The sequence below is a fragment of the Castor canadensis genome, chromosome 5, assembly GCF_047511655.1.
Source record: "Castor canadensis chromosome 5, mCasCan1.hap1v2, whole genome shotgun sequence".
In the NCBI taxonomy this organism is placed as follows: domain Eukaryota; kingdom Metazoa; phylum Chordata; class Mammalia; order Rodentia; family Castoridae; genus Castor; species Castor canadensis.
In genome coordinates, this window is record NC_133390.1 from 163,517,060 (window position 1) to 163,529,911 (window position 12,852).

At 39.7% G+C, this 12,852-nt stretch overlaps 1 long non-coding RNA gene across 1 annotated transcript in view; it reads right to left on the reverse strand.

The window, feature by feature from the left end:
• Positions 1–201: 201 nt before the first annotated feature.
• LOC141423405 (uncharacterized) overlaps positions 202–12,852 on the reverse strand; it is a 75,986-nt gene continuing 63,335 nt past the window's right edge. Inside the window, exons 4-5 of the long non-coding RNA XR_012448252.1 lie at positions 6,179–6,301; positions 202–4,763 (exon numbers count right to left, since the gene is read on the reverse strand). This is a non-coding gene — a long non-coding RNA (uncharacterized lncRNA). The remainder of the gene's footprint in view (positions 4,764–6,178; positions 6,302–12,852) is intronic.

Sequence of the window (12,852 nt, forward strand, 5' to 3'; positions counted from 1 at the left end):
CCTTAATAAATCTTTAATCAATTACCCAGTATGGGAGTGTTATGTGTTTCACATGAGTACCCTGACAGGCAAATTCTTTTTTTTTCTTTTTAATTTCTATTTTATGCATATGTGCATACAATGTTTGGGTCATTTATCCCCCCTTCCCGCAGCCTCCCTTCTCCCCCACCCCCGCTCCCTTCATTACCCCCCTTACCCCACGCTACCAGGCAGAAACTATTTTGCCCTTATCTCTAATTTTGTTGAAGACAGAGTATAAGCAATAATAGGAAGGACCAAGGGTTTTTTCTAGTTGAGATAAGGATAGCTATACAGGGAGTTGACATGCATTGATTTCCTGTACATGTATGTTACCTTCTAAATTAATTCTTCTCGAACTAACCTTTTCTCTAGTTCCTGATCCCCTTCTCCTATTGGCCTCAGTTGCTTTAAAGTATCTGTTTTAGTTTCTCTGCTTTGAGGGCAACAAATGCTATCTAGTTTTTTGGATACCTTCCTTGTGTGTTCTCACTTTATCATGTGATCAAAGTCCAATCCCCTTGTTGTGTTTTCCCTTGATCTAATGTCCACATATGAGGGAGAACATACGATTTTTGGTCTCTTGGGCCAGGCTAACCTCACTCAGAATGATGTTCTCCAATTCCATCCATTTACCAGCGAATGATAACATTTCGTTCTTCTTCACGGCTGCATAAAATTCCATTGTGTATAGATACCACATTTTCTTAATCCATTCGTCAGAAGTGGGGCATCTTGGCTGTTTCCATAATTTGGCTATTGTGAATAGTGCCGCAATAAACATGGGTGTGCAGGTGCCTCTGGAGTAACCTGTGTCACAGTCTTTTGGGTATATCCCCAAGAGTGGTATTGCTGGATCAAATGGTAGATCAATGTTTAGCTTTTTAAGTAGCCTCCAAATTTTTTTCCAGAGTGGTTGTACTAGTTTACATTCCCACCAACAGTGTAAGAGGGTTCCTTTTTCCCCGCATCCTCGCCAACACCTGTTGTTAGTGGTGTTGCTGATGATGGCTATTCTAACAGGGGTGAGGTGGAATCTTAGTGTGGTTTTAATTTGCATTTCCTTTATTGCTAGAAATGGTGAGCATTTTTTCATGTCTTTTTTGGCCATTTGAATTTCTTCTTTTGAGAAAGTTCTGTTTAGTTCACTTGCCCATTTCTTTATTGGTTCATTAGTTTTGGGAGAATTTACTTTTTTAAGTTCCCTATATATTCTGGTTATCAGTCCTTTGTCTGATGTGTAGCTGGCAAATATTTTCTCCCACTCTGTGGGTGTTCTCTTCAGTTTAGAGACCATTACTTTTGATGAACAGAAGCTTTTTAGTTTTATGAGGTCCCATTTATCTATGCTATCTCTTAGTTGCTGTGCTGCTGGGGTTTCGTTGAGAAAGTTCTTACCTATACCTACTAACTCCAGAGTATTTCCTACTCTTTCCTGTACCAACTTTAGAGTTTGGGGTCTGATATTAAAATCCTTGATCCATTTTGAGTTAATATTGGTATAGGGTGATATACATGGATCTAGTTTCAGGTTTTTGCAGACTGCTAACCAGTTTTCCTAGCTTTTTTTGTTGAAGAGGCCGTCTTTTCTCCATCGTATATTTTTAGCTCCTTTGTCAAGGACAATTGATTATAGTTGTGTGGCTTCATATCTGGGTCCTCTATTCTGTTCCACTGGTCTTTATGTCTGTTTTTGTGCCAGTACCATGCTGTTTTTATTGTTATTGCTTTGTAATGTAGTTTGAAGTCAGGTATCGTGATACCTCCAGAATTGTTCTTTTGACTGAGTATTACCTTGGCTATTCGTGGCCTCTTGTGTTTCCATATAAATTTAACAATCTCTTTAATGAATGTCATTGGGATTTTGATGGGAATTGCATTAAACATGTAGATTACTTTTGGGAGTATAGACATTTTTACTATGTTGATTCTACCAATCCATGAGCATGGGAGAGCTCTCCACTTTCTATAGTCTTCCTCAATCTCTTTCTTCAGAAGTTTATAGTTTTCCTATAGAGGTCGTTCACATCCTTTGTTAGGTTTTTTTGAGGCTATTGTAAATGGAATTGTTTCCATATATTCTTTCTCAGTTTGTTCATTATTAGTGTATAGAAATACTAATGATTTTTCTATGTTGATTTTATATCCTGCTACCTTGCTATAGCTATTCATGGCATCTAGGAGCTTTTGAGTAGTTTCTTTGGGTCTTTAAGGTATAGAATCATATCATCTGCAAATAGGGATATTTGGACAGTTTCTTTACCTATTTGTGTTCCTTTTATTCCTTCTTCTTGCCTAATTGCTCTGCTTAGGAATTCCAGTACTATGTCGAATAGGAGTGGAGATAGTGGGCCTCCTTGTCTAGTTCCTGATTTTAGAGGGAATGGTTTCAGTTTTTCACCATTAAGTATAGTGCTGGCTGTAGGTTTGTCACATATGGCTTTTATAATGTTAAGGTACTTTCCTTCTATTCCTAGTTTTCTTAGAGTTTTTATCATGAAATGGTGTTGGATCTTATCAAAGGCTTTTTCTGCATCTATTGAGATGATCAAGTGGTTTTTGTCTTTGCTTCTGTTAATGTGGCTTATTACGTTTATCGATTTTTGTATGTTGAACCACCCCTGCATTCCTGATAGGCTAATTCTTGACTTGATCAACACCAACAGAAATAGTGGAGTCTATAGTCCTCTAGGGTCAAACCACAGATTTTGAAATATCATCCTTCATTTAATATTGATAAAACAGAGGAAAATAGCACAGAGGTAGGGAAAATTTTTTCATGAAGGGCCAGTTAATAATATTTTAGGTACTGTGGGTCATACAGTGTCTATACTTACATTGTGGTAGGAAAGCAAGCAACCACAGGCATATAAATGAATGAGAGTGCCCTGTTTTGGTGAAATTTCATTTACAAAAACAGTGAATGGGCCATATTTAGTCCATAAACTATAGTTTGCCTAAGATGCAAAGGAAAACATGTCTCTGAATTTGTTTTCTAGAAAACTAGAAGAAAGTATATGTCTGTGTATATTTTCACACACCTTATAATGATATTTTGGTCAGTGACAGACCACATATATGATGGTGATCCCATGAAATTATATCTAGTGTAAGTACACTCTGATGTCTGCACAATGATGAAGTCACCTACTGATGCAATTTTCAGACTGTATCTCCATCACTGAGTTTATAAATTATCAGATTTATATGTATATAAATATATGTGTAACATGAAAGAAGGCATGACTTCTGAGGGGGAAAGAAGATGAAAAATAAGACAAAATGGCAAAAGTGAAGTAAACGCAGGCTAAGGTGAAAAAAGTCTAGCTGAGATACTAAAGAAGGCAGAGAAACAGTAAATATACTCAGTAACAGTTTACGTTAGAAGCAATAACGGACAGAATTCATATTGCAGAAAACTAAATTTCAAAGAAATAATAAATCTGAACTGTATCTTTTAGAATCTACATTTTCAAATAATGAGCAAACAGATGGCACATATGAATTGTGGAGAAAAGTGATCCAGGGCTGGCAGAGTGGCTGGCTCAAGCAGTAAGAGCATCTGCCTAGCAAGCATGAGGCCCTGAGTTCAAATCCCAGTGCTGACAAAAAAAGAAATGATCCAATTTGTAATCCAATTTATAAAAAATATTAGTGTTCTTTAAAAAGTCTCCAAAAGAGCAATGACCACACTGACCAAGTCTAGAGTACAACATTCTTAAATTAATAAAACAAAGCCTCAGATTAAAAGACAAAATGGTATATGGTGCACTAAGCAAAATTCATAAAAAGTGAATCCACAGTTTGATAGTAAATTATAAGTTTTGGGGGAAGAAAACAAAACAAAGCAAAATTAATGAAAGGCATGCTGTTTGCAAAAGACTAAAAAGAAAAAACTCAAGCTGGGCTGACCTCAGAACTCTCCTTGGTGAAAAAATTAAAAATAAGCAAAATGACTCACAATCTGATGGCAGTCAGATATACTTACAGAGAAACCAGATGTTATCCACCTATCAAAAGCAATGTAGAAGGCAGGCATGGTGGTGAACACTTACAGATCCTAGCACTCCAGAGGATGAGGCAGGAAGGTCACGAATTTGAGCCAGTTTGGACTACATAGCTAGTTCCGGGCTAGCCTCAGCTTCAAAGCAAGATCGTCTACAAACACAAACAAAAACAAACCAGATTGAAAAAAAAAAAATCAATGTAAGCTGTGTTCTGAATGAACCAGGAAAATGTGTATGATAAAATGTATGTGATAAAATGTTTAGAAAGAAAGCCAGACACTTAAAGCATGACACCATGTACACATATTAAGACGTTTTTTGGCCTTCTGTCTACCTGTATACACATGTAGAAAAGCACTTCAAGAACAATTTTCACATCCTTTACCATTCACAGCTTAATTTTCCCAACAAGTGAGTGAAATAATCAGTGTCAAATGTATAGCACAGTCAAGTTCCTTATAGTCTGAACATAAGGAAGAATACCACCAGCTGTAGAACGGACGTTTTCCCATTTCACCATGTTAGTGAGGATGAGGCCAGCTCTGGGTGAAGGTTGGCAATAGAGAAGACCATAGGAACCAATGTCCTCAGAAAGGGTGTTGGTGTCATCAGCAATGGTCAGGCTGGGCAAATAGGACTATCTTCCTTCACCCAGCGCAGCATGAGATTTCACTTCAGAACACCAACAGCCACCCATCTCTTCTAGTTCTCATCTCACCTACAGGGAACCTAGGAGAACTGATGGAATTCAACAGAAGACCCAGGGTTAGCCACATTTTAGAATGACCTGTTTTAACAATTTGTTGAGATGTGAATTTAATGTTGCAGTCTCCTTAGAGCTCTCTGGTTAATTCTCAGTTTATAGTAAGGAAAACCCTAGAAGGAATGCTACTATTCTTTCCAGAAAAACAGGTGAGCTGCCAAGCTACAAAGATCATACCCAATTCTAGAATGTCTCCCTCTTTGGAAGGAATATCTTATAAGTCAAATTTCCATGATGGACTTAAGTTTTGGGGGTATTTTATAGACAGACATTGATCAGGCAGCCAGAAAAAAACAAAAACCAAAAAAGAAGAAAAAAGAAAAGAGGGACAGTGCCCCCCTAAAAGAGAGGAAGGATTATGGTTCCCCATTATAAAAGAGACTTTGTCCATTGACTCATTCACTCCCTAACCATCTTTACAAAGCATTTGCCACAGACTTAGACCCACAAGATGCAAAGAGGCATTAAAAACAGTGTCCCTTCCAGGAACCAGCAGTTCAGAAAGGGAGGAGGTATGTGTTTAAAAAGGAAAACAAGCCACATAACCCATCTGTGTGGTTTAGAAAACTCATTTTATGACATAAGCAAGTGGCAGAGCTTATATTGTAAAACCATTTACTTAAATAAAAACAAAACACATTCAAATCAATGCTATCGCACAGACATGCCTGTAATGACGACTGAATATGTTCTCCCACATAAGATGTGTGGTTTTCTTTGACAAGAAAAAATAATTAGAAAAATTAGAACATTTGTTTTTTAAAATGTCTTTCTTAAAAAGAAGATTCAAAGTAAATACAACATCCAAAGAGCACAAATTGAGCTACTACATTTACACGAAGTTTACAAATATACAAACCAAGCCCAGGTGTGTTATTAGACTCAGGGTATGGCAGGGTGGACAATAGCAAGAAGGGGGCAAAAAGGGAGACTGGAAATGTCCTGTTTCCTTTGTAGTGCAGATTACATGACCGTGTTCATTTTGTAAAAATTTGACACCTGTACAATTATGATATACACATATTTTTATATGTTATATTTCAATAAAGGATAAGTAGATAAAATGTCAGAAATTTAGCATTTATTGATTTCAAATGGCAATTATACAAATGTTAACTGTAATATCTCTTTACTTTTCTGTTTTAAACTTTTTTCTAATTATATAAACAATGAAAAACAAAAAGATAACTCTAGCTGCCCTATACAGGGATTGGAGACTAGAGTCAGGCATGCCAGATAGGTCATTGCAAAAGCCCAAGTTAACAGAGAATGAGACCCAAGCTAGAAGAATGACAGTAGGGAAAGAAAGAAAGAGACAGAGATGGATGTTAGTCAGCCTTCTGCTACTATAACAAATACCTTAATCAACTTGTAAAGAGAAAAGGTTTACCTTGGCTCACTGCTTGGATATTTTAGTCCATGACCTGTTGATTGGCTCCATTGCTTTTGACCTGTGGTAAGGTATCACATCATAGTAAAAGTGTATGGCAGAATAGAATTGTTCACCTCCTGCCTGGGAAATAAAAAAGAAGAGGAAGTAGTAAGGTTCCAGTCCTTCTTAAGGGCACATGCCCAGTGACCTAAAGACCTCCCATGAGGCCTCATCCTTAAAGGTTCTGTCACCTCATAATTGTATCAAACTGGTCACTTTTAACACATGAGACTTTGAGGGACATTCCAGATCCAAACTATACCAGATGGTAAAGAAGCTACAGGGCCGGTTGACATGAGCCATATGTCCATTTCCTCAGCAAATTTTGAGTAATCCATCTGCATGATCAGCACTCATCCCAAAGAGGATGGTCTCAGCCATCCTGAAATATGGAAAAAGTCCCTCATCATCTGTTGGGTGAGATAGGTTTGGCTCTGAAATCCCCTTCCCCAAATGCCTCTCTTTAGCCTGCCCCCCTCTGATCCTAAACCTCCAGCTGTCATCCCCCTAAGGCTTTTAATTGGTTTGAACATTAAACAGGAGATTTCTAGGGAGGGATGGTCCATTACTGAACTAAGCATAATCAGTATGATTAGTTTGTCTGATTAATGAGCACTCATTAACCACTATCACCTGCCTGACAGGAGCCCATGCAAGGCTCTGACAGCCGATAGGCAACAGCTCAGGACCTGATTGCATATGCAAGAGAGGAGGAATTGCAAGAAGAGACTGAATTACAGTAGCCACCAAGTCCATAGCAGCACTTGTCAAAGGGAACTACGGAAAGAACAAAGATATGGGAAGATCAGTCCTCACCTGCAACACTGAAAATGTCCACCTGGTGGTGCTCTATGGGTCCATGCACATCTCACAGAGGTGCCTGTGGGTTGAAACACTGCTTCCCCTCCCCAGAAAGGATCACAATGGGACTGGACAATTACAATCCTCTCTACGCCCCCTTTCTCCCCAACACTGCGGGTGGAGAACTGACTGATCTGATTGACAAATGGAAAGAGTTATCTATCTGTTGCACCTAATTTACCAAGGAAGTGTTGCTATTCTGAATCACAAAGGTCTCTGTCAATCTCTTCCTCCTGTTTTCTCTCCTCTTTTGGGCATCCATAGTTTCTGTCAGAGTGAGCCTGCCTCTCAGCTATGTGGTGAACCAGTTGGGGCAGTGACTTGTGTTTGTCAGACCACACAGGTCTGCATCACTCCTTAACCATCTCAGCTGCAAATGGTTGGATAAGCCTAGCTAGTGCTGCCCTTGAGGCCTGAAGAGTGGAAAAGTAAAGCCCCTTTGGCCTAATGGATTGCACTATAATTCCCAATTCTTACCACTTCCTCCATCTGTATAGCACATTTCCCTGCCCCTCTAGATTGAGCTTAGCCTTAGGGATGTTTTGACCAAAGAAATGTGGGTTGCAGTGATGGCATGTCTGCCTTAATCCTGGTGTTAGGATGTCTCACGTTTCTGCTCTGCTTCTGTCATTGTCAGAGAAGTATGCCCTACTTGACCCACAGGTCCATGAAGAAGGAAAGACATGTGAAGTAGAGTTGGACCTAACCTGTCATTTGGATTCAAGCCCAACCTAAATCAACTGACCTACAGATAGATAAGTAAGGATGAATGCTGGATAGTTGTGACACTGAGTTCTGAAGTGGTTTGTTACACAGCATTCTTGAAGGAAGAGCTAGCTGATATAGCCCCTCATCTTAAGCTCTCCAGTTCATTAGAACAATAACACTGTGAGTTATAATGTTAACATTTTGCCCAGTTTGGCTGAATTATTTCTGATTTCACTCTATCAGTCAGACCCATGCAGAGAAATTTCAGTAAGTGGTAAGATTAGAGTACTAAGGCTAGGATAACCATGTGTTCCAGATGGTCTGAACAGTCCTGAATTACACCTGTTATCCAAACATAATTAATAATAACACCTTTCCCCAAAAAACATATTCTGGTTTGAATGATTAAATTGTAGTCACCCTAGCTAAAATCAACAAGTTCTAACATGAACTGTGTTTTCCCTATAGTAGCCACAGGCACCCCTTTGTGGTCGGTAGATGCTATCGAATGATTTTTTTTTTTAAAGGCATACTTCGGAAGGCAGGAAACCTGAACAGGTGAGACTAAAATAATTCCGTTCCTAAAATGCAGTCAATCTGTGTAAGGTTTTATAAAAGTGCTATGGGGTATTTTCTGAGAAATAAACTCCTTAATATGACTTCATGGTAAGAGTTCTATTTCCTTTATTCTCAAGAGTCCTAGAAAAGAAAAATATGCCCCCTGGCAGTGTTCCATAAAACTAATGATGTGGGGGAATACGTGAATAATTGCCTGAATCACCAGGTTGCATATCTGTTAGGAAATCTCTTAGCAATATAAGGAAGGGGCTCAGGACAGTTAAGTTGGAGTCAAGTGAAATAAACTCCTGCTGCATCAGCTAGACAATCTTGTGGGTCAAAGGAACTGTGAGAGTCATGCCCATAACCTGGGAGGGGTGGGCCTCCAAGTATTCAGGGTTCACAGCAGCAGGGAAGAAGTAAGGAACAGATTCTCAGTGGTAGAAGTAAGGAACCAGACAACGCATGAGCAACACATTGCAGAGGCAGAAGGATAAGAAGGAGCAAGGTGGAGACATCACCAGCCACAGATCAGAAACTCAGACCAGTGCCCCAAGCTGTGCTACTAAGTGATGGAGAGGCCAGAGATGGGATCTGAAAGGTGCACACAGAGTCCTGACAAAATTACTGACATTTTCTCCAGCTAGGGAGCATTGTATCTCCTTCCTGCTGGTTCAAGAATCAGTACCTACTCATGGGTAGTCCAAAGGTTTCAGGTGGCCGTAGATAGAAGAAAGTTCTTGAGGAAAAAATGCTTGAAAGGATGAAAGGATAGCATACCCAAGTCTCACTCTAGCACATGGGGCAGTAGTATTTAATTTCCTGAAACATAGCTCCAAATGGTTATCTGCAGAAAGTATCACAAGATGATCTTTATTGCGAATTGGAGAAAACCTGGCAATGCTTAATAAATGTTTGATGTGTTCATAATTAAAATAATACAGTATGCCAACATTCATTGAATATTATTTCTGTGCCAGACCCTAACTCAGACACTGGAAACATAACATGAATAAAAGAGACATGGTCCCTACTCTCACAGAACCTTGAGCCTTGGCCCTTGTTGCACATTAGAATCAGTTGGGATTGGGTTTTTTTTGTTGTTGTTTGGTTGGTTGGTTGGATTTTTTTGTTTGTTTTTTGTTGTTGTTGTTTTTGGGTTTTGTGGTAGTGGGGCTTGAACCCTTTACCTTGAGCTACTCCACCAGCCCAATTTTTTATGATAGGGTTTTTTGAGATAGGGTCTTGCAAACTATTTGCCTAGACTGGCTTCAAACTGTGATCCTCCTGATCTCTGCCTTCTGAGAAGCTAGGATCACAGGCACCTACCAGCACCAGGCTGGTATTTAATAAAGTATCAATACTGAACCTTGTGCAAAATGAATTGCATTGGAAACTTCAACCTCAGTCGAAAACTATTTGACTAGTGGGTGGTGGATGGATGAATGGTTGATGGATTAATGAATGAGTTCTACATTGAGCTTATTCTTTGTATGATATTGTGCTTCAAAATATTACATTTTAAAATTTACAAGAGTGAAAGAAATAAAGCCCTTTTTCAGAATGTCAGGTGATAAAATCTAAAGATCCATTCAACAAATAGTTCAGTACACTGACAAATATGGTCAGCCCAACTCCTTCCTCATCTTCTCCACTCTCCACCAGCAGGAGAGAAAGGACTGATGCTCATAGCATCAAAGATCATCCAATAGAATAGTGTAGACTATTCTTCTAGCATCATATGCAAACTTGGATACAATTCTTTTAATTCTAACAAAGTAGTCAACCAGTTTGTACAACCAAGACACCAGTTCATGCCGTTTATCTGTAGGCACCTGGTGATGACGTATATTCATGTCAATACAATTTTAAAAATCACATTCCCTCTTTTTCTCATCAATGTGCCTTCAAAGTAGGTTGGAGAATTATTTTAATGAGGTCATAAACCTCTCCATCTCCCAAGACATACATATAGGCTCCATTGTTTTAGAATTATAGTGCTAGAAATTTCTTCTCTCCCATTTCCTGTGTAGCACTGTTTGCCATCTAATACAAAGAGTAGCACACTCATTCTGTGATCCATCAAATTTGGCAGAATACATAATTGAGCAAGCATATCCAAGACCTCATTCAACAAAATTGCGAACAGGTAAGAAAGTGGGCCAGCCTGATCAGGACTCTGCTCAAAGCAAAAGGGAGAAGGAAAAAAATTTTTCTAATAGCCCTTCAGAAGACGGAGAAAACATTCACAAAATTAGAGAACCATGAGCGGTGGCTGATCTTTACCACCCAGAACAGAAACCTGAGAGAATGACAGCTGTCTCTGGTATAATATGAGGTTATTTACATGGCTGCCTAGTTATTATGTCTAGATATGGGGGGGAAGCAAGTGTTTTTCTACTCTCTATTTGCCTTAAAGATCAGAGGGTAATAAACTGTTAGTTTTATTCTTAATTGGTACATTCTTCCTATTTCTTTTCTTTAAAAAAAATCAATACATGGTTTGTGATCTCTTTAGTGGAGAGTAAGGAACTGTGACTGGACTCCTTCCCTATTATCGAGCTAATCTGTCAGCATTTATCCTTTAAAGGGGCCTCTGGTAAGGCAGACCCATGGTCAGTTTTTTGCAGTAGTAAATGTCAAGTCATTTGTAGAGTTAAAATGATATGAAAAATATAATTGCATCAGGCTATGCCAAATAAAAAGCAATGCCCCCTTTGTACAAACGTGGGTTGTGGGTCTAGCCTGCAGAGGTGGGGCTTGGAAATGTTGTGCCCAGCTGCTGCCCACAAGCCTGGCCCAGCTCCTGCCCCCACTGAGCTTCGGGAAGTGACTGTTGCTGTTTCCAGCGGGTCTGACCAGAGGCAGAGGCCGCTGGTAACCTTAACCCCATGTGGGCAGATGCTCATCAGAGCTTCTCCTCAACCCTAAAATTAACTGGCAAGGTTTTGGAAGTGGACAAAAAAGTGTGGAGCCATGTTTGTTATTCAGAGCCCAAAGGAAAGAGGAGCCTGAGAACTGGCTCCTTGGGCCTGAAAAAGTAATTGTTGAACAATTCTGGGTGTGTGAACAAGAGCCTCCTGACCCTGATCTGCAAGGCAGGCACCCCCTTATCAGAACGAGTATGTACAGGGTCCTTCACACTCTGAAGGACATGGCATGCGTGGGAGGGCACTTAGGAGGGAGGAGGACAGAGTGTGGAATCAAATAGAAACCAAATAGGTGACTGAGGCTGGTAAGGCCCTGGATGCAAATCTAATTCACATTCCCTGTGCACTTCACTATGTCCCTACAGACCAGACAATGTGTCTCATTTTAACCTCTACAAACTTGTGTCACGTGGGCCTTTTCATTCCCAAGTTATAAAGAAGTCGGGGCTCAGAAAAGCTAATGAAATTTGAAGAGCACACAGCTAAGTGGTGGGACTATGATCCACACTCAATCTGTTCTTGGGTCTCATGTTTTCTTTATAATACCAAACACTACAAGCCAGACTGCCTAGATTCAAATCCTGGCTCTTCCACTTCCTGGCTGTGTAGCCTGAGGCAAGTGACTTAAGCTCTCCCTTTCATGGTTTTCTCATCTGTAAAACGGGGATATCTTTATTGGTGTATGGTTAGAAAAATTTAAGTTCTTTGTCCAGTACTTAAAAGAGTGGTACATAATGAAGACTGTGTATATGTTTCATGTTTGTGAAATAAAGAAAGAGATCATTTTATTCTCACCACTTAAGCACTCATTTTCCAACCTCTGAACTCAGCATGTGCCTTATAGTTTCTTAACACCGTGATGTCTAAGTACTGTAAAAAAAGGGTAGAGTCCATGAGTTTTTGGGTTTTCATTCAAAATGGGACAATGAGACAGGCCCCTGCTGCCATGTCATCCTGGTTCCCAGAATGCTTGGGCTTCGGTGGCACCACTCAACACTCCATGTAAGTCAGTGACTCCTGATTCCCACTGCAGCTGTGTGTCTCTCCTCTATATTCAGGAACACAAGTTTCTCTAGAGTGCACACATCCTCGGCCAATTTGAAACAAGTACAATGTAATGCTGTCTTCTTGCACATAGAACAAATGGAAATTTTAAGAATGTCAGTCATTTGGACTAGGGATGCAGCTCAGGTAGAGCACTTGCCTAGCACACAAAAGATTCTGGGTTCCATCCTCAACACCACACACACGAATGCACGCACACACACACACACACACACACACACAATGTTAGTGATTTATCCAAAAGTCACATGAGTTCAGTGGGTAGGGAACTTCATCAAAAGACTTAGCTTCCAGTTAATTCTATGAACCTTACATCTATTGCCCAATATGAGTATTCAACCCATGGTTCCCTGTTTTTTTGTGCAATCAATGACCTAAATTCTAAAGAAGTTGGGGTGGAGCAAGGGGGAGGTAGGAAAAAGTAATGAAAATCTAATGCACTGAGTTTTATTTGAAGAGGCAAAGAAGCTGGAAGCAGGTTTGGAGTTGGAAGGAATTTGAGGGCCTGGG